The following is a 21,965-nucleotide window of genomic DNA, read 5'->3' on the forward strand; positions in this document are numbered from 1 at the left end:
TTGTGTTTCCTGTTTTTCATTTTTCTCTTTGTCTCCTCCGTTGGACAATAGAGCAGGACGAGCTGCTGCTGCTGCTGCTGGCGAGACGCCATGGTTCAGCTAGCATGATTTCAGCCTGCGTGCCATCACACACACACACACACACACACACACACGCACACACACGCACACACACACACACACAGTGGCTTATGCTCTGTAATCGTCTTCTCATTCATTCTCACACTAACTCGAAAAAAATATGGAAGGGATTTGCTAAACGCTGGGCCAGATGTGATAATACTGATCCAGGAGGGTTGACCTGGGGGGAGGGAGTGTGTGTGTGTGTGTGTGTGTGTGTGTGTGTGTGTGTGTGTGTGTGATTGTCTCCTCTTTGTCAACAGAAGCTGAGGAGACAATCTGCTCCTCTCTCTCTCTCTCTCTCTCTGTGTTATTTCCTCTTTGTTGAGGCTCCAGCAGAGCCGCAGACAGATTAGCAGCATTATCGACATCTAACAGAGGTCAAAGGTCAAAGTGACTATCCAGCAGCTCATCTCCCTGATGGAGACGAACATGAAACAAACCCACAGTCAAAGAAATACACGACAGATCAACCGGCGGACACGTTTTAAAGGACACACACGCCAAAATGATTGAGGTGCATCCACAGCTGCAGGCTAACATGTTAGCTGCTGACAGCAGGTCACACCAGGGGCCTCATGCATCCAAATGTTTGTGATTTATACCTGAACTTATTCTTAAGATCATTTTGGACAGTAAGTTTGTTAAAAACTAACTCCCTCCGGTACCACACTACTTTAGTCTGTTTGATTTCTGTACAGTTTTCTTTGTTGGTATTACCTCACTCAGTCTCCAGGTTTCCAGCAGTTTTCTTTGTTAGAAACAACTTTGTTGATACAAATGATTTGTAATCTTGAAATTGACCTTCGTCATATAAAGTTCCTTTTATTTAGTTTATCCATCACGATTTCTTCAATTAATTATAAGTTAGTGGCTCGTCCAGTTTAAGCAGTAAGCTCTAAGTGCTGTGACACTGACGGTGACCTGTGGCGTTAATGTGGAGGTGACGTAGGCTAAGTTTTTTTGTTGCATCCAAAAATACTGACGAGGTCGAGTTATTCCTCCTTTAATTGATCACTTATATCACATTGTTCATAAACCTCAGGGAAAGTTCACCACAGGCTCGAACACGTGTCACAAACTGCAACAAACTTTATCTCAGTTTGTTTCTGAGCTTCGTTTCTTGTATGAACGAAGGTTTACAAATCGATGAATCTTCTTATCTACTATTTTAATCCCAAGTTGTTTTTATTTATACTGAAAATAAAATAAAAACAATAATGTTCAAGTTCACTTCCTGTCACCTTCATTTTTCTATATTTTGTTCATTGATCCAGTGATCATGAAAAAACTAATCTTTTGTTTCATAGTAGGATGAAATGATGCTGTCATCTTTTATTCTATTATTATTATTATTATTATTATTATTATTATTATTAGTTGTTGTTGTTTATTTGTAAAGGACACGCACAGAAAAACACTGACAGCTGCGATGTTGATGCAAAATAATTCCTACAAAGGTCAAAAACATTTTTAAGAGCAATAAATAATCTCAGATGATCAATGGATGAGTCAGCGTCACATTATGTAAAGTTATGATGGATCAAACCTGAAGCAGGAGCAGAGTGATCCGTCACAGCGAGGACACGTATGTTTGCATCAAAAACAACATTTCACAGTGAACATCGTCGTGTGGGACCAGAGAGAAGACTTCACACAGCAGATCATTATTTTTACTTAAAGCAGCGTTTTGTCTTTCACTCAGCAGTTTAGCAATCAGGCTCCGGCGAAAGCCCCCGAAAACAGAAGTGTGATCTCGACGTGTAAAATGTTCCTCCCGCCACTTTTTCTAATTAGCGTCGGGCTCCTCCAGCTTGCGAGGTCGCGGGGGAAGTCACGAGGCGTCGACGCAACCGTCTCTCCGTCTGCAGCCGCTATTATCAGAGCGACGGCGAGCAGCAGCCGGGCCGTGATATTTTCTCATTCAGACCAAATAAGAAACAATTCCCCCGTTAGAGAAAATGACAGCGGCTGTTTGCAGGCAGTCAATCTGAGAAAAGGTTAAACACTTCATTCTGTGAGATCTGTTCGCGTCCGGGACATCTGTTAGTGTGTGATAAGACGCTCGCTTTGAAAATAACATGATTCATATATATAGAGCTTGTTGAAATGTTGCGGCGCTGTGAATTATTTATAGTCACATAAATCCAGGTGTAGCGTAACGTGAAGCTCTCTGCAGAGAACCAGGACCGCACCGGCGTGTCGACAGCGATCTGCATGCGTTCAAGGACGCTTCAAAAAAAGGTTTGGAGGTCGACTGCGGGAGAGGATCTTTTTTTATTTATGCACAAAATTACAAAATGAACATTATCCTTTCCTAAATGACCTCATGAATCACATCGTGTCCTCAGTTAGTGTGTCGTTTTTTCTTTGAATGCACCAAAAAGACTCAACAACTGCAACACAACACACTGATCATGTGACAAAATGGTTAAAATGTGACTCAAACTGTGTTTCACATCTTTTCGAGAGACAATCAGACACAACAGATGACCTGCGCGTGACTGAAGCACGATATTCATAACGTTTGCTGCGGTGACAAAAAGGTTAATGAGTTGAACAACTGCTCACCGCTGTCGTCTCACATGCTCCTCTATAGTTTCACCTCACATCGTTTCCCTGATTGGTTTCTTTGATAAGATATTAAAGGAGGAGTTCACCCAACAATGACGTCTTTACAAATCAGTTTCAGAGGCTTGGATTACACCAGACGAGCTGTATGGAGTCAACTTTATGTTTTTTTGGTTGTTTTAAAACAAGTCCCCAGCTACAACTGTTGTTTAGGAGGATGCTTCAACACTGGTGAGGAGATGAGGACTTAATTTTCATTGCTACATCAACTGGTTCTCATTCTGAAGAGGGCGTCTCTGTCCTACTGTTAGTCCGTCAGAAACAGGAGAGAGCAGAGTGCTGTACGACCGCGAGCACATCGTGATGGACGACGAGCTCTAACCCTCATCACTGAAGTGTTTTGGTGGTTTCTGTCTGCGTCTGTTAACCTCAGCGAACTGAAACCAACAGTAAGCTCAGCGTCAACACTTGAAGGGAACCGGAGCCGAGTGGACGAGATGGTGGAAAGTCAGTCGATCTCACCTGCTGATCAGGTACGGCTTGTATACCTCTCTCGTTAAGCATCCCTGAAGGTCTGTTAGCAGCTGGTGAAGCCATACGGCTCAGTGATAATTAAATCCCCCAGACTTTAAAACACTCGACACAATTACAATCCAGCTGATTGTATCGAACCATTCTCTGTCCACTGGGATGCAAACCCAACATCTGACAGTTCGTCACCTTGTGAAGCAAAACTTTGAGCAACAATCCAACACACAGAACGAGAAAATATAATGCAGCATACGTACAGTTATCAAAATACCTAAGATTAAGATTTAATCTAGAATCTAGAATAAGATTTACTCAAACCTCTGCTCTTGAAATGAGTCAGTCATAATGATGAGTTTCCCTGATTTAATGATGTATAACATTAAAAACCAGCGGTGTGGTCCTCTAAGCTGTATAGTGTCTGCATCGTCCCCCGCTGACTGTATCTGTGGTGCAGTAGCTGGAGGACGACACCGCGGCTCCACAAACACACTGGAACATCATATTCATGCCTTCGCGGCGCCGCATCGCAGACTCATTTCACATGTAGACGACGAGAGCTCGGCCTCGAGGGCTCTCCTCATTGTGCCAGGCTAATGGTGTGCATGTGCCACAAAACGGCTTCTCATCTTCAAAAGAGGGCATATGTTCCCTTTTCAAAGGCCCTCGGAGCCGTTTATGTCCGTCTGCCTTTCCAACAAGCGCACGTTCACACAAAGTGCAATCAGTGGCCTCGCTGCTGCCCGTGTGCCCGGACTCCTGATCGAGCCTGATGATCCAGACTCAGCCACATGTGCCACCGCAGGGTCGTAAACACAGACCATTACACTGAACAAGGCTTCAGAGAGAGATAACCGACACGCTTCCCACCATTTCCACATCATTTATCATTTATAACATTTGCTTCCACTCTCACAGAGGACAGCACCACGTTAGTTAAAGCTCCTGTTGGTATGAAAGTCGATTTTTTGAGTCTCATCCTCATCAGATCCCGACACTCGGTGGATGGTGACCGACCCGACCTGCAACACAAAGCGTCTGTAGCATTTGACGAGCGGGGAATGAGACTCATCTTACAAACATGAGGAGCATTCATTGTTTAATTTATTAAAGAAACGCTTCTTCATTATCTGCTCACAACAGAACATTTCTGGAGCTTCACAGTAAAACAAGCAGCTGGGGACATTATCCACACCTTCACTGTAGCTTCGAAGCTAAAAGTGTTAGCAGCATCACATCTGACGTGGGTGCTCGAGCTCGACAGGGATTTTCGAATCCGTTCAGGATCTCAGGGCTGTGTGGAGACATTATTTCTTCACGTCATTAATGTATTTCATAATGTTTCACATCCCAGGAACAGAGACCACAGTGACAAGTGTGTGACCTGAACACAGCAGGTAAAAGCTGCAGCGAAGAGGACGAGGTGCGCTGTTTTACTCCTAACAGCCTCTGAGGAACCCGACCAGAACAACCAGAACACACACAGGTTCCACCACACACAGTCACATGATCACAACAGTTTAGTCTTCAGCTTTATTACCTTTATTATGTATTATAACATACTGTTAATATGTAACTGACATCATCACTGGTGTGTGTGTGTGTGTGTGTCTGTGTGTGTGTGTGTGTGTGGACCACCTTGACTCACGCCAGCAGTTTGTGTATAATATCTGTAATAATTCAAATTTTCACATCACTCAAACCCAAAAAAAGTATCTTTAGTGCTGACAGAGAGAAACACATGAAGAGTGCTGCGTTTATAACATTTCCAGAGATTAGTGTTTCCAGAGAAAGTGGACGAACGCTCGCTCTATTCTCATTTCTTCACAAAGCGTAACTCTTTCCCTCCGAGCATCAGCCATGCAAATCCACCCGTTACTTTCCTTTCTCCGGATGGATTCAGTATTCCTCTGCTGCGTTCGTTCACTCATGATAATTATACGCCACAGTGAACGATCTATTGTCCCTCACCAAAGGTTTATTCACTGTCCAGTTGTTTCAGCCGCGCATTTTAATATCTGCCGCGCACGTTTAAAAAAGCTCTCCGCTGTCATACCCCGGCAGCCAGGTATTGTGGGGGATTTTATTTGCTTCACACTTGGTGTGACCTGTAATTAAAAACTCCCTCGATGCAAATAAAAACCGGATCCGTCGACGGAGATAAGACTCGCTCCAAACAGCGCGTGCAGCTAAACACAAGAAGCCTCAGTTCAGACAGCAAGTTGAGAACGATTTAAATGCAAATGTGTGCAGAGATGTGTTTGTGTTTAACTTCCTGCAGAAGCTGTAATTTCACCATTCATCTTTTCATTTTAGTTTCCTGCACAGGTATTAATCACAGCCCCATAAATCAGTTTGGTCAGTAAATACTGAGGGTGACGGCCGAGCAGTCGCCTTCTATGTTTGTGTGGAGTTTATTCAGTCTGTTGCTGAAACTTTATTAATGAGACTTTAGCAGACTGAAGCTGTTTATCTTCACACTGATACTTTAGTCTAACATGACGTGCAGGAGCAGAGGAGGAAGTGTTAGTGTGTGTTTGTGATTATTTGCCCCCCAGCATCATTTCCAGCCGACACAGTGTGAGAGGTTTCATGAGCAGCTGAGTTTTTACAGCCGTAGAAGAAATATTTCAGATGATCTCTTATTTAAGAGCAGTTTGGGTCCGGTGAAAACGGACCCTGGTGCGTTTTCCTGGTTAGTACGGTTCGTTTCAACAACCAGGCCGAGACCTCTTGAAAAGGTGAGTCTCTGTTCACTTCAGACAGGTTCTGGTACGACAAAGGTCCAGTTCACCTGTCGCTGCTCCCAATGTATCGCATCACATTAATGGAAGTGACTGTCGATGGACGTGTTCAGCTGTTCAGGAGTGAGGATGTGTGTGTAGCATCACAGCGGCCTGTGAGGAGCTCTGTTTGTGTAAGAGTGACTCGTACAGCACGAAACCTAACGTACGTCATTATGTGCTTTGAAATGAGCGAGCGCCTTGGTTCGGTTTATATTTCTGTACGTTCTTTGTGTTCCTCCTCCCTCGTGAGTGTGTTTTGTGTTGGAGAGATTATGTACCAACACCGTGCTCTTGAGTGTGGTTTAACACAGGTTCACACAGCACAATAAGGCCACTGAGAGGTAAAGTGGCAGTGCAGCTGCTTGTGAAAAAAGGAGGTGGAGGAGGAGGAGGAGATCCTGTTAGTATCTGCACCGGATGATGAGCTCAAATCATGGAGGAAGAACAAACAGCCCCGGCGGCTGCCTCCAAAGCCACGATCTGAGCCTGAAGCAGGTTGGCCCTTCATCTGCATCTCAATGAGGAATTTGATCACAGCTCAGCATTCAGAGGCGACGGCACAATGTGATGCTACCGGGGCCGCCGCTCTCAGATATGAAAATACATCTGGGAGACAAATTAAAGACGGAGGGGGCAGAAAACCAGCGTGGTTACTGTGTTTGATTCATACTCGGCAGCTTCACTCCCTCCAGCTGCTGTTTTTCCAGATGATAATGATGACGTTCAGACTGAGGAAGTGTTTGCTAAGTCCCCTGACAACAGATTACTTTTGGGTAAATGTGTGTAATCAGTGGCGTGCTCCAGGTAGACTACCCACGTATTGTACCGATGAATCTCTATAAGAACGGCTGTCGTGTTGTGGACGAGAGCTGTGGAGCAGATCTTTGGGATCAAGACTCCACATTGAAAAACAGGATGTTTAAACTGGTGCTCATGATCATGTTATTCATGTTTCTCCCTGGTATGAAGGCAGGAAGAGATTCACACTGGAATCAAGTTTGTTTTAAGTAATAAATCTTGGAAAAAATGCACTTTCTTGTAATTAATATTAACGTCACACTGAGAGCTTCTGAGTTTTGACTCTGACCACAGACGTCTGACACATTTACTCAACAACTGGATCAGAAAAGCAAACAGACTTCATGTGACGGCTCGACAGCAGGACACGAAAAACAGTTATCTAGATGTTTAAATCAGGTGTTTATGATTTGGTGTCATAACCCCACTAGTCAGAGGAGTTGGAGATTCCTGAATACAAAATATACTTGATCACCTCGGTCGCCTGTAAGTCTACACATTTCTGTATCTTGATGTGGTGAATATTATTTCCGTTATTATTTAAGTAGTAGTTGATTTTTTTCAGTCGTCAATGTCACGTCCGTGATGCAGCCAATGACAATGACAACAAACTTACACCTAATTAAACGCTTCACTTTCAGAGCGTAACAGAGTCTGTGATTGTCTCACGATGAGCTCCAGTTATTGATTATTCCCTCGTGTGGGCTCATGATTGGCTACTGAGCCACTCACTTATGAATCTAATTGTTTGATTGGTTTAATGGTCTTCTGCACCGTTATTACACCCACTGAATTTTATTAGAGGGAGGCTGGATCACGAGGAAGTCAGTGTGTAGAGGAGCCCGATAGAAAATGATATGCAAAAATCATTGTGGTCATTCTTGCTTTTAACTGTCTCAGCTTCGAGGCTGACGGGAGGCTCACGTGCGTCCTCTTCTGGTCTGGATGTTATTAGATACAGAAATACTTCTTAAAGCTGCTACAAGGAACTTAAACTTTTTGTTGATTGTGGCGCCCCCTGTGGACAAAAGATGTGAGACTCCTCAATTCCACTCCTTTCTGCCATAAAATGTAGTTTTCATTTTATGACATATCAACCCAGATGAGTCAGAAACGACCCGATGACGGGCATAAAGAAATCCTCTGGCTGATGTATCTTATAGGTCATGTAGGTGCATTAATATTAAATCGAGGGTTGTTACATAAACAGTTATAAGTTCCTTGTGTTACACGGCAAGCACAGATCAGGCACGAGACTACGAGTGAATATATAAACGTAATTAAAACATTATGTTTACTGAAATCAAGTTCTTAAAGCCTAAATGTATTTGGCCTCTGGGGGGCAGCAGAACAAGTTGTAAACACATCTTGTTTTATGTTTTCCATTGTAGATATCATAATATCACCACAACTTCAAGAACGTCTAATATTTTTGTAATAAACTCGCTTTGCTCTTCCCAGCAGAGATTCGTTTTCGCGTCGTCGTTCAGCAGCTGAAAGGTGCCGACACAAAAACACTGATTCATGTATCAGCTCCATCAGCTGGACGTGTGATCAATAAGTGATTTGTGACTATCAGAAAGTTGTTCACAGGTAGAGAAGAAGAGAAGCGAGTTATGAAGAAGAAGGAGAAAGTGATTCTTAAACAACACACTCACACTGTCTCACTGCAGCAGCCATCGCAGCGGGGAGGCGATGACTCATCTCTGTAGCTTTTATACGGGCGGTGCATCAATCACCCTCTCTTGATGGGAGCAGATGGCGCGTGGCGGCTCAACCAGCGTGGAGATATGTGTGTGTGTGTGTGTGTGTGTGTGTGTGTGTGTGTGTCTGGGAGAGGGGGTTGCTGCTGCCAGCCAGTGAGGGAGAACGGTTGGATGAAGGCTGATACAAACAGCAGCACTGAGGCCGCCGGAGAGCAGCTGCCTACAGACGGGAGCGCTCGGTGTTCGGTGTTGATCCGGTGCCAGAGAACCAGCTGTGCTGCAGGTGCCACAACAACAGAAGAAGCGGGAGAAGAAGTGTGCGAGGGCGGTTCGTTGATCAGAGGAACGTGTGACTCATCAGTGGAGCAGAAAAAGAGGACGATGAAGCCGAAGGGCGACGGGTCGCTCTGGTGACCCAGGTGTCACAGCGGTTAGTGGGAGCGCGGGTTGTTTACAGTGAGATCAGTGGCGTCTGGATCACAGTTGGATGTTTGCATGTGGGTAAAGAATCAGAGAATGAGACTTATTTTATATATTTATTAACAACAAAGTCTTGTCAAAGAGAGATTCTGTTTGCTGAGATTATTTGTGTTGTTGTTTGTTTCCCTGAAAAGAAGGAATGCGATTGAAAAACAAAAAGCACACGCATGAGGACGACACAGAGCGAAGCTGCTCACGTGATGACGAACAGCAGCTTCGCTCCTCACAGAGTGCACACAGACCTGAGGGCAGCAGCAGCAGACACACTCTCCTCCTCAGATGCTCTGGCAGCGTGACCTCACACGAACATACAGAAACAAACCTACGCTCAGTCTCTATACCCCTGCAGCTCCCAGCCTCATCTTCCCTCTGACATCATTTAAGACGCCTTTTTTTTGTGTGTGTGTGTCAGCCGCAGATCCACTTCCTCCTCCAGTCAGATATGAGAGCTTTCAGAGCCTCGGGCGTGCATGCCACAGCAGTCAGAATAAAAAATAAATAAATCAAAAACAGGAAGTAGTTCCAGGTTGGAGCTGGCGGGCTGGATGTCACAGACTCTGGGAGGAGAGGAACCTTCATGAAGCTCGAGGGGGCGTCCTGCAGTCCCAGAGATGCGGGGCATGTACGCTGAAACGTTGGTTTGTTTTGCCCCGAGGGTAAACTGTTCGCTGTAATGCGTTCATGATATCAAAGTGATTATGTAACCATGCAGCCAATACTGTGGGGGCTAATGGGTTTTTCCTTATACGTTCCTCTGGCAAACAGATAATATCAGTGATGCTAAGGAGAGAAATAGAGCTGTTCTTTCCACTGGTGACTGGAGAGGAGGAGAAATCGCTGCAGCTAGTCTGTTTTCTCTACACGCTGCAATAAAGTGCAGACAGTTAGTGCTAAAAATCACTGTATCACCTTATAAAGCAGGGCTCGATGTCTGCAGAACGTCTTTTTCATGGTCAAGCCACCAATAACAAACATGCTACGTCCAGTTACAGCTGAAAAATAAAGCCACCAAAACTACTTGGGTTGGTTTAAGTCCAACCAATCATGCCTGACCCGCTCCCAGTTCTGACTTTCTGGCTTCTTTTAATGTGTTTATTCGTCTAGGAGTTCCCTCCAGGTTCATGTCAAGTCAATTTTTATTAAATAATCCAATATCACAAATTACAACATTTCCTCAAGGAGCTTCACAAACTGACAACTTCTTTCAACAGACCCTGAAGTATTTTTGGATCTGTCGTTTTACCTCGTGTCCTGCTTTTGGGCTTTCATAACATTTCCCACATTTCCCACAGGATACCCTTTAAAAAATATTGACTGACTTCCTGTCAGTGTCATCCTCTACTTAGAGCACCCTAACATTTTAATTTCCAAAATGTTGTCCAGTTTTTGGACAATTATCCCCTGAAGGTCACGCCGCTTTATATACTGAGTCACATAATTACATTCTCTGAAATGTCGAGAAGCCTCGTCGTCTGAAAGTTTTTGAAAAGACATCCTGTGCTGAAATAATTTAATACTGTTAGTAAGTTAATATGGTGACATATGGCCTGCATTAATAATCTGACAGCCTCTTCATTTCACTTGTGTGTGACTGAAGCATCATCAGCAGCACTTTCACTGCGGCCTCTTACCGCCTTTTCCAGCGACTGTTTCTGCCTCTCTCCGCTATCGGCTTACAAAGCGTCTGATCTCGTTAATGCAGGCTTCACTTCCGATGCAATTTATCAAACTCCCTGAGCTTTTCAAGAGCACGAACCTCACAGCACTCAAAGCACTGTAATGCTTTTTCTGCACCAGGAGCGTCTCTTCCACCTGAAATTCAATAAGCCGTTTCAGGTCAGCCGTTTCATCAGAGACGAGTCACGTGTTGAAATAGAGTAAAAAAAAGTGCCGCCTGATTGTAGGAATCAGTGAGTGAAACCAAAGTTCACAACAACACGACAGCTCTATAAAGAAATGGTTTTCCCGGTTTGGTGTGAAAGACCTTGACAGACCTCCACAGAGACGTGACCTCAATCTTCTCAAAACCTTTGGGACGAACCGGAGTGCCAAACCTGCGAGTCGGACCTGATCACCTGACAAGTGTTGGACCTATCTGAGGCTCTGGTTTGTGAATGGGATCAAGTCCCTGCAGCAGGTCAAACATCGGGTAGAAAGACTGAAACCAGGAGACAGGAGGCTGGTGGGGCAGGTTCTGCTGGAGCCGATCACAGCCGAGACAAAGCTTGTGACTCTGCATTAAAGTGATCAACACATGAATGCATCATATCATATATTGTATCACATCTTACTCTGTGGACTGAGGATTTATTTGGACCGAACCAGAGGTGACTGTGGAGACAAACCAACACTGTTCTGGGGACTTTGATTCAGTTTGCGTCCGGTTTGGATGAAGTGTGATTTACGATGAGTTAACGAGGCGATTAAGCTCGTCACAGTGAGGAGTTTCTTGACCTTGGACTGTCATCTTTTGTGGTACGGTATTAGGTGACAGGACTGGGGGGGAAGCTAACTGGTTAGCATGCTAACTTCAGTAGACATCTCTGCAACACCAAACAAAGACGTCAGCACTGTTGTTTCTTCACTTTCTGTTGTTAATGTTGTTTGTTGTCGTGTAATCCTGTACGTCTTTCTTCCTCCACTCTCAGTTCTGTTGAGACATTTTTAAGCTGAGCATCAGTTCGATTACAGTTTCACCTGCTTGAACAATAAAAGGCTTAAAATCTCACAAATGATCATCATATCCGTCTGTATTAGTCTGTATCCGTCTCTTGTGCTGCTTTAAGCTCACAATGAATACATTGCGGTATCCTCCTCAGGAATACCTCGTTAACACCCAGCTCAGGTGTCACAATCAGGATTCTGAGTTTAAACCTGACTGACAACACTGGAGCTAACACGCTAACACCTCGCTAAGTGTTAACTTCTGCTCGCTGCTTCTCCGCCTCCGTTCCAGTGATTTCAGGATCTATTTCTGGATCGGTTTATTATCACTTCACCAGCCAAAGTCTTTTTTATCACAAACACTGGGAGGCCATTAGAGACGAGGAACGCTAAACAAAGTGATCTTCCTGTTTTTCTGTTACATTAAATAAATGTCTTTGAATATAATGTGCAGGATTCATCACGCTGTGTGAGGGAGGACTTGTGTTACTGTTGCTCCACAATGATTAAATCGTCTCAGTCCCGACACCCCGCGAGGTGTAGAAACAATCCCTACACTGTGTTTTGCAGGCACAATGAAGAATGTGTTGTTACGTGAGCTAAGATCCTTTTCAGAGTCTGTATGGACGATACTCTCTGATGGAGAGGTGACGTGTTCGCATTTTTCCATCTCTTCTGACCTTGAGGAGATGTTGAGTAAGCGAGGGTTCGAACCTGCAGCTTTTCTGTCACTCAGCCGTCTGTCCGTCCTCTGTGTCGTCCGAAAAAATCAAAAGCATCATCTCTTCAGTAGAAACGTGAATGTTGTGTGATGTGCAGAAGGTGAGTCACTGTTGACAAACTGATCGAACTGCTGAGTTTGACTTTTCACAGCGACAACAGTTTTCATTTCAGAGCCGTCCAAAAAAACGCTGCTGCAGGAGGAAGAGGGATGAAGGTCGACCTGGATGAGGTGTACTGCTTTCACACACACACACACACACACACACACACACACACACACACACACACACACACACACACACACACTACTGTAAACAAAATCGCAGCTTTGGCATTACTCATCAAGGCGTCATACTCTTGTACAGGAATTCATCAAATGTGTAATACAGTTTCACAGCTGCATGTCTGTTCTGTAAATCACCTGTCCTGCTTTCTCCAGACCATATGATGGAAGTGTTTATTATTTTGGGGTTTCATGATGGTTCATTATCAAAGGAAGCTAAAGTTATGTTTCTCCATCGCTGCTTAACACTTTGAGATTCACGTACGAGACAGAACCTGCAGTCTGGACTCGGGGTCATGGTTTTCTTTCAGGGCAAAGACTGAGTTCAGCTGAATCCTCTGCAGAGTTCAGTCCAAACTGAGTCAGACTGCTAATTCTGAAAACAGCAGACAGGCCGACCATCCAGCTGCTCTACACAAAGGCTGCTAATGGCCCAGACGGGGTGTGTGTGTGTGTGTGTGTGTGTGTGTGTGTGTGTGTGTGTGTGTGTGTGTGTGTGTGAGAGGACAGGGGGGTTACAGTGTGCACACACAGCGCTCACACAGGGAGCCCATTTCCAAATGTCAAGTGTTTGTGAAATAAATGTCAACTAGCTCAGGGATGAGAAATCAAAGGGTTCCTCAGCGCCGGCTGCGACTCGAATAAGAAAAACGATTTGGCAGACAAAGAACTCAAAAGGAAAAAAGCAGCAGAAACATCTAATCGAATGTTTCGTCTCTCCAGCTCAGACGTGTCTAATGTCCACACGAGGGACGTAAAGAGAGCAGGCAGCGGTGCACCGCGGCGAGGAGTCTTTGGGAAACAGCTGGAGGAGACTGTTTGGTATTGACGGACTGTCGGATCGCCTCCCACTCAGAATGTCAGCAGATTCAATGGGAGATGCTGGGAGACCATTATGACCCAGTTCTGTGGTGGCAGCTGACCCCAGAGTATCTGACTGTATCCACCTGAAGTCTGCAGCTCCTCATAACAAACGCCACGTCTGTTAGAAGAAGACCGGGGACGCAGGGTCGGCGTCCTCGTGCAACGTGATTCTCTTTTTCTGCACCCTTCAGAAAATCACATTTTTAAAGTTTTAAGACACGTTCGGCTTGTAAGTTATTTTTTCTTTCCGTAATTTAATTTAAAAAGTGACACATATATTTCATATATTCTGTATTCATTACACATAACGTGAAATATTTCAAGCCTTGTTTTGTTAAAATGTAGATGATTACAGATTACAGCCCCGAAAAATCAAAAATCCAGTATCTCAAAATAATATTACATGAGACCAATCAAAAAAAAGGATGTATAACAGAGAAATGTCGACCTTCTGGAAAATATGTTCATTTATGTACTCAGCACACGGTCGAGGCTCCCTTCGCATGAATTACTGCATCAGTGCGACGTGGCGTGGAGGCCGTCAGCCCGTGGCACTGCTGAGGTGTTACTGAAGCCCAGGCTGGTTTGACAGCGGCCTTCAGCTCGTCTGTGTTGTTCAGTCTCAAGATCGGAATTATTGTCCCACAACGGGGAAATGTGTTTGCCACAGCAGCCAAAGGACAGAATATTTACAAAGAAACAATAACAATAGCCAAAAATGAACAATATAAATTAAAAAGGTAAGAAATCGTGTCTCTCGTCTTCCTTCTTAGACTCTCTGCAGGGTTCAGGTCAGCTGAGTTGGCTGGACAATCAATACCACGGTCAGCAAACCAGTCACCAGCTGCCTCTCCGTACAGTACGGGGACGCTGATTTCCTTTTCCCTGAGTATTGAGTGCATAAATGAACACGCTTTTCAGAAGGTCAGGACATTTCTCTATTATAAATCCTTTTTTTTGATTGGTCTCATTTAATATTCTGATGTTTTGAGATACTGGATTTTGATTTTCATTAGCTGTAACTGGAATTTTTTTTTTTTTTTCATTTTAATTATGGGAAAAAAATAACTTTTCCATGATATATAAATTTTTTGAGATGCACCTGAATATTCACTGTCGAAGGAAAAGTCTTCTGTGAATCCCTGGATACACGTTTCAACTTGACAGACTCCTCTGGTACTGAACTACTGCTCGCAGGTAAAAACCCATTTCAACATCGCTTTCTGACACAACAGCTGTGTTTAACTTTAACTAACTGCAAAATGTCAAAAAAGAGCTTTTTGTTCCACACAACAGTTTGTACAGGGGGTACTGACATTCACTTTAAGAGCTCATCATGGTTTATTGATGCACTCAAATATTTGTCTGCCTTCTTTGCAGCAGTTCTCGTCTCTTCCTGCTCTTCTTGCCCTACATTCAGTGTAATCCAGCCTCCTGTCAGATGTGCGTGACGTGGCTCAGTGTTTACATGTGAGAGTACAGCAGCTCCCGGCAGGACGGCAGCTCAACTCTGCCCTCTAAGGTGGGAAATGTGGTTACTGTAGGTTCTCCTTATCAGTCCCTCTGCACCAGAACCATGAAGCTTTTAAATGTGCTGTGTTATAATAATTCTTGATGATTTGTCCTTCTGAAGCCAGTTTCTCTGAGACCAGTTGCCTCATGTGGTCTGTTATCATCTTTAAAGAGGAAATGTTGGAGTCACAATCACTGAATAATAATGCAGGATAATAACAATAATCATCATAATAATCAGGAGAGGGTCCAACAGAAAACAAGACAAACTGAAGATTTAGTGCAGATTACATGATAACGAGCGTATAAATATTAATTAAAAAGTCAGAGAAGTCATTAAAGTCCTCTGTGTGTGTGTGTGTGTGTGTGTGTGTGTGTGTGTGTGTGTGTGTGTACTCGTGTGTCTCAGCAGGTGATCAAACACCCGTCGTCCCTCCACCTGTCTGCTTCTCAACTAACTTTTTCCTCCTCCTCCTCCTCCTCCTCCTCCTCCTCGCTCCCCCTCAGACTCTTCTCATCCTCCCTGTGCGCAGGATGACTCACTGCTTTCAGAGTTTCCACGGCTCACAGGCACATTAACTGAAGTCGGGGTGTTTTCTCTCCGCGCTGTGGGAATCCTGCGTCCTCGGCTCATCGGCTCTGATGTCACCGACCGGACCGGACCCATCAGAGCCAACAGTCCAACAGCGAGCCATAACTCACACAGAGCGCTCAGACTCTGAACTGCAAGATGCACTCTGAAATGTAGATTACAAGTTAATGACAGAAGGAGAAGCTGTGTGTTTTCATTATTGTGAGACAAAATCATAAACCTAACGAACAGAGCAGGTTGTTCTGCAGGATCATCTCAGTCTCGGGATCTGGCTGTTCCTGAAACTTTTCCTCCCTGCAGACCTCTGATCTCACAGTTACAGGTACACCTGCTTTCATTCCTCCTCACCTCCCGTCTCACCTTGATGTAAACGCTGCTATTCTTAGCCGTGCGATGAAGCACGGAGCCCGCAGCAGAGACACCTTTCACATCTGACGGGGGTGAAATGACTAAACACCGAGTGCAGAACAGTTTTCTTCTCTCTTATTAATTTTTCACGGTTTTTTAGTGTAAGTGATGAATTGAGACTCCCGGCTAAAAGTGATTTAAAGCTGACAAAGCTAAACGAGTAAGTTTAGATGGAAAAAGTTCTTCAAGTTTTTAAATACAACGTTGGAGAAATCACAGAGATCCGTCACCGACTCTGCACTTCCACATCTCTTCAGCCTCTTTTAACAGATTTCCTGTCTGGTTCAGTCTCAGTGTTTCCAGCCGCTGGCAGCTGTTTTCATCAGAAACCACTGCAGACTTTACCTGCGAACACACCGACTGCTGCAGGCAGACGAAGAAAGTAAAACATCCAGCAGCTAAAGAGCCAGAGATTCTTCTCAGGAGGTGGAGGAGACCAAAGCAGAGTGAAAAGGAGAGCCTGACAATATAAACTACAATGAGCATGTTTCTCTGTTTGCGATCATCTTAACAACAACTTTATAAGCTCTGATACGGAGATGGTGAGTTTTTTAAACCAACCAATCTGTCTCAGAAGTTCAAGTGAAAAAGTTGTCTGTTAAGTAATTTGAAGCAATCACTGACTTGTCTCTTCAAATACAGAATCAATTGACATTTTCAGAAACTAACTCATGAGTACCTGCCCTCACGTCTTCTCCTCGCCTTGATGAAAAATAAAACTTTATGTTAATTGTGTTTGTGGGATGTATGACAACATTCATGGGGAGTGTACCTTTAATTCATTCTCATTTTGGTTTGCACTAACTGGACAATTTTTAATACCCATATTTATTACTGCCCACACTGTATAATTACACTGTTCATATTGTAAATAATATACCAGTCTATTCTATTTCTTATCTTTTTATTTTATCATATTGCTTATTTTTTACTTTTATTATTGTTTATTGTAATATTCCTGACCGTTGGCTGCTGAAACACAGAAATTTCCCCATTTGCGGGACAAATAAAGGAATTCTGATTCTGATTCTGAATGAAACACACACAGTGTGTAATTTCTGCCACGAGGGGTGTAAGGAATAAGATGTAAGATGTGCCGTCGTCTGAGCTGCTGCCATCGTGATTAAACACCCACCACTGCTGATGAAAATCTGTCAACCTGACTGAGGCTGAAATGTTCACAGACGTGGTTTTATTCATGTTTTCTCAGGCTTCTGGTCGTGGTTTATGAAAACAAAACATTTGAAGAAGTCACTGGGCTCTAGAAGTTTTGATGAGTGACAGCTAATTAGAAGATTAATTGTCAGATGAATCGATAATGATAAGAAGTTAGTTGCATGTAAATGTTTAACTTGTTAGTCCTGCAGAGACTGAGTCATACGCACAGATGGGTTTATGGATGGCTGCTCATGACATCTGTTGAAAGAAAATATTCCAACCAAACCCTCGTCTGCCATCTACACTCCTTCTAGTGATGAAGTCAGGATTGCTCATTCATGAAGCTGATTTACAGGTTTGTCAGGTCGAGTCCAGACGCGACTCTGCAGTGATGTCAGCCGGCTCTTAAAATCCATCCAAACAAACCTACAGGGATATAACAGGAGGGAGGCCGAAGGTGATACTGTGAAAACTGAGAGTGTCTGAGGGGAAAAGAAGAGGAAGATGAAAGCTGCCATCATGTACAGGAAAGACCCATTAACACCACTCACAACCTCAAATCTTACAGTTGAGTTCACCGACAAGCAGCAGCAAGAAATACTTCAGTTTTCATCTTACAGCAAAGAACAAATAAGTCAGAATCAGTCAGAGACAGAGTTTCACACAGTTTATAAAGTGTCTCCAACTCAACAACTCACTAAACTGACACATTTGTTAAGGGAGTCTGGGGACAAAGAAGTCGCCTATACTGGTTACTGTTTAGTGTGTTTGTAAAATGTGACATGTTTAGATCAATAACATGTTTCTTCTTTCATAAATTGAGTGTAAATGGTGAAATCAGTGTAAACAGTGTGTTCAAACAGCTGCTACATGTTGGCAGGTAAGACTTTAGCACTTTAGACACAGAAGCAGACAGGCTGGTACAGCCATGCTGCCACAAACTGACACTTTGTGCAAGGAAACACACAACTTACTGTTTTCATTTAATGCTGAATTTACAAGAAGGAGACAAGGATTCAGAGTCTGTCAGAGACAGAGTTTCACTGCGTTAGAAAGTTTGTTTTAACTCAGCAACTCTTAAAATCACCACATTTGTTAAGGGAGTCTGGTGATGTTGTGGTTACTGGTTCAAACATCTGCTGCTAACATTGGCAGGTTAAAAGAGCCCAAACATCATTTACATCATAATGAACCACATGGAAATCACACAGTGTGTAATCCATTCTGCCTGCTGTTGTGGCTTCTCCTCTTCCTCCTCGTCTTCTTCTTCTTCTTGTTTCACAGAGGACGTCAGTTGAACAGGTGGCCCTTGTGGTCACATGCGCCCCAGACGTCCTCTGAATGTGGACTGAAATGCGTCCTCAAAGCGTCTCGTTCACATCTTAACTTAGAGCCGTCCACTTGTGATCTGATCTCTCAGGACTGATGTTGAAACCGGATCTGAACTGGGCCTAAATCACCTTAAATCCACCTGCACCTCAGTTCTGCATAACCCCCTCCTGTGAAAACACATGAAGGTTAAAATACATATTGACTGTAACCGGACCTGTCCGTCCGAACCACCTGCAGGCTGGATGTTAAACATCCATCAGGGTTGATCTGGTGTTTGATGGACGCTGAGGACGTTTCAGGGGAGGTTAAACTCCAGCAGCCGCTCCTTTCATGACTGTGCTGCAGCTCACCGCGGGCGTCTGTCCTCCACCCACACAGCCCTTTGAAGTGCAAACTGAGGCTTTCGACAGCACTTTTCACCTCCATCTCTGGGCACCGCAGAGGCGACGGTGTGAAAGTGAGTGCCAGATTGATTGCATCTCGTGTGTGTGTTTGCAATAGAAATACACTCCTCTATTCCCTTTCATGTGAGGGACGTTTCACAGGTAAATGTTAGGAGGAAATATGTGTGTGAGGAAATTTCAATTTTGACTGTGCAGCACAGGAAGTGTTATTGCAAAGTGTTTTAATAAAAGAGTGAATTGCTGTCCTCTGTACTTCACAGAAGTGTAAGCGAGGTTTTTATTGTTCCTCCCTGTCGTCCGATTAATGTTCGTTCACAAAGCTTTTCACCCAATTGACTACAGCGATAATGTGATTTTGAGCTTCATAAGAATAAAATACTGCACATTTCACAGTGATGAACGCAGTAAGACATCGCAGCCTCTTGTCAGACCTGAGCTCATCTGAAGAAACTGGCTCAAATGTTTTTCTTCCTGCAGTTCCAACAGATATTCTAGTTTTTGGGGGCAATTTTCTTTCTTCCCGACCAAGAATCAGTGTGCAGGGTGAATAAATCAATGAATGACTGGATGTCTAAAAGTAGTTTCTAAAGTAGTCAGATCCAATCAGGGTCTCCTGCACAGCTCCACCCCCTTATCCAAATATGGTCACTTCTGGCTCCTTAAAATCCAACACGGCAAAGACTGACACCAAACTCAAGGCTTTATAACGGTAGTCCACAAAGCGCTGGGGGACCTCGTGGTAGGATTACGCTTTCTGCTCACAGCCTTGACTTTTCTTCCCATTGTGCTGCTTCTACAAGTTTGTGACATCTTCTGGTACATCCTGTCATTTCTCACAGCTGATTTCTTCCTCCATATTGATTATTAGTGCTTGGCAACGACGCCTCCACACTAAATGAAAAAAACAAAAAACAGGTCGATTGCCATCGGCCTCCAGAACCATCTAGCACACATCAGACATCGTTTGACAGCACGCTGCCAAGCCATTAGATGTTACATATGATCTATGTGAGTGTTTTCTGATTTGCTATCTCTATGGTGACCGTGTGGTTAAGTATAGGAATAAAAGTACTTTGATCAGTTCATAATTATGTTGCAAAGTCTCTGACTGTGAAGTGGGAGGCTGCTGCTTGCATCCCATTTTCTACCAACGCTCACATCAACACTTCTCTGAACCAAACGGGATCGTTCCTGAACCATGAAGGACCTTGTTGTGATCATTCCTCCTGATCGTGCTGGACATTCAGTGAGCTCTGAATGGAAATGATGGGGAACAAGAATGTATTCAAAGCTTTATTGAAGAGTCAGATGAGGTTTCAGCAGTCAAAGACAAATCAAGCGAGGGAATTTTATGCTAAAATGACTGAACTGTGGAAGATACTCACTTGATTTGTCAAATTTAGTCTTTAGTTAGATAAATCAAGTGATAATCTGAAGCCTCATTTTGCTTTCAGACAAAATTAAGATGATATTTTTGCAGAAAACAAGGACGGTGGACCGTCACCCATCACTTTCCTTGGAAACACATTCTGATCATAATGACAACACATGAACACACAACATGACTGTTAGAGTGTGCAAGCAAAAGGCGTTCTGGACCTTTGCCGTAGGATCACAGACTGGTTAGGCTTAGGCAATTAAACTACTTAGTGACTCTGTTTATCCAACCGTCCACCCAATGTTTTGTCCAGTTGCTCTGTTCATTCTTTCATTTCTCATCGCTCTGGTAATATAACAGTCGCAGTAAAATATCGATGTTGTGAAACTACAGCAGAAATTAACTTAACTCCAAAAAATTCCCCCTAAACTGATCAAACCAGATGTAAGAGCACAATCTGTGACTTTACATTTCATTAAAGTTCCTGTAATGGAAAAATGGAATATGGGTTTAAATGAGAACTAGTAGTCGTCTTCAAAGAGGGATGATGACTTACAGATCTTAGAGATTAACTTTAATCACTCTTGAAAGTATTGTCAGGATCAATAAATCCTGGATGTCCGCTGGCTCCTGTCCTGAACAGTAATTGAATATCAGCAAAACTGACAAAGATCATTTTCACAGAAGCATCAAGACTTTTGGACAACGTTGACTCCCAGTTAACACGTGGAAACACTAAAAGTATAAAGACTTCTGCTCAAACTATCGACTGTCGGCCTTCAATAGATGATAACGATCAAGAGAGTGTCTGTTCATAGAATCCACTCGTCAACCAGTAAACTGGTTCTGCCGCTCTGAACCAAAAACATCCCCGAGCAGCCAGACAATCAGCAGCTAATGAGAAAACTGCGACTGCTTGAACGTTTCATTGACTTCACCTGACGGCTGATTACTCTTGTCAATATTCTGCTGAGGATCAGAGCACACGGCTGCCTCCTGAAGTGACACCACATCAAATATCAGTGAGTATTTTAACACATTAATAGCACAAAAACCAGAGAGAGACCCGGCCAGCTGCTGAGATTTCTTTTTTATTTAAATTTGGCATTTTGTGCTTCATGTCTGATGGCAAGGGCACGCCACATTTTATTGTAAGAATAAATATGTTTTCTAAATGATTTTCTGGCCAAACTCATATTGTATGTGCTAAAATCAGAAGGTTAGCCTAGCTTAGCATTAAGACTGTGAGCTAGGGAAACAGCTTCCCTGACTCTGTCCAAAGCTTAGTCACCAGTTGTCCATGTAACTCTGTGGACCACACATTTTCATTTTTTACATCTCTGTGTGTCTGGATCGAGCAACATGTTCATATTTGAGCTCTAGTAATTTCATCAGAGGATGACGCGGTGTAGGCTGCGTGGCTACGGGAGTAAACAGAGGCTACAGGTAAACAAACCAGGGGACAACATGGAGAGAGGTCAGCAGGAATTACTTTCCACAGAGCAAGTTGTAATTGTTCTTGCATGTCAGCTAGCATCGGCCATGTTGCATGCTGTCCGGAGACGGCGGCCATCGGTCCACACGTGCCGACTGCTCACAGACTTGCTTGCAGACAGCGGAAACAGCTGATCAGCCATGAGTTTATTCTGCAAATCGGT

General features: G+C 43.7%; 1 protein-coding gene across 1 annotated transcript in view; it reads left to right on the forward strand.

Annotated features, from left to right (window-relative positions):
- Positions 1-21,290: 21,290 nt before the first annotated feature.
- The window catches only part of efr3a (EFR3 homolog A), a 111,894-nt gene continuing 111,219 nt past the window's right edge, over positions 21,291-21,965 (forward strand). Inside the window, exon 1 of the mRNA XM_084370039.1 lies at positions 21,291-21,329. The gene's annotated coding sequence lies outside the window, so the exon portion shown is untranslated. The remainder of the gene's footprint in view (positions 21,330-21,965) is intronic.

Source organism: Pagrus pagrus (assembly GCF_965226575.1).
Source record: "Pagrus pagrus genome assembly, chromosome: 12".
Taxonomy (NCBI): domain Eukaryota; kingdom Metazoa; phylum Chordata; class Actinopteri; order Spariformes; family Sparidae; genus Pagrus; species Pagrus pagrus.